General features: G+C 35.1%; 1 protein-coding gene and 1 pseudogene across 5 annotated transcripts in view; one reads left to right on the top strand and one right to left on the bottom strand.

The window, feature by feature from the left end:
• Positions 1-378, top strand: part of LOC114009495 (nucleophosmin pseudogene) — a 757-nt pseudogene extending 379 nt beyond the window's left edge.
• Positions 1-639, bottom strand: part of DYNC1I1 (dynein cytoplasmic 1 intermediate chain 1) — a 427,557-nt gene that overhangs the window by 308,034 nt on the left and 118,884 nt on the right. The gene's annotated exons all lie outside the window — the stretch shown is intronic.

The following is a 639-nucleotide window of genomic DNA, read 5'->3' as shown; positions in this document are numbered from 1 at the left end:
CTGCTGATAAAGAAGATGATGATGATTTTGGAGATGAAGAAACAGAAGAAAAAGCTCCAGTGAAGAAATCTATATGAAATACTCCTGGCAGAAATACTCAGAAATCAAACCAGAATGGAAAAGATGGAAAAGACTCAAAACCATCAAAACCAAGATCAAAAGGTCAAGAATCATTCAAAAAACAGGAAAAAACTCCTAAAACACCAAAAGGACTTACTTCTGTAGAAGACATTAAAGCAAAAATGCAAGCAAGTATAAAAAAAAAGTGGTTCTCTTCCCAACATGAAAACAAAGTTAATCAATTACATAAAGAATTGCTTCCAGATGACTGACCAGGAGGCTATTCAAGACCTTTGGCAGTGGAGGAATTCTCTTTAAGAAAATAGTTAAAACAGTGTGTTAAAAATTTTTCCATCTTGGGCCACAGGTGGTATAGTGATTAAGGCATTGGACTCCCACATGACCAACCATGGTTTGAGACCCTGACCTGGTGACTTGCTTTCTCACCTTTCCTTTCTCTCTGTCTCTCTAGTCAAATTGAAAAATAGTAACAAAGTTAAAAATTTTTTTCTTCTTATTTCATTTCCATAATGGTTGATACCTGGTTGTCCTTCATAAAATGCAGAATAAAACCTTTCC

Source organism: Tupaia chinensis, unplaced genomic scaffold, assembly GCF_000334495.1.
Source record: "Tupaia chinensis unplaced genomic scaffold, TupChi_1.0 Scaffold000544_1, whole genome shotgun sequence".
Classification (NCBI taxonomy): domain Eukaryota; kingdom Metazoa; phylum Chordata; class Mammalia; order Scandentia; family Tupaiidae; genus Tupaia; species Tupaia belangeri.
The sequence above is the reverse complement of the archived record's forward strand: the minus strand, read 5'-3'. Positions and strand labels throughout refer to the sequence as shown.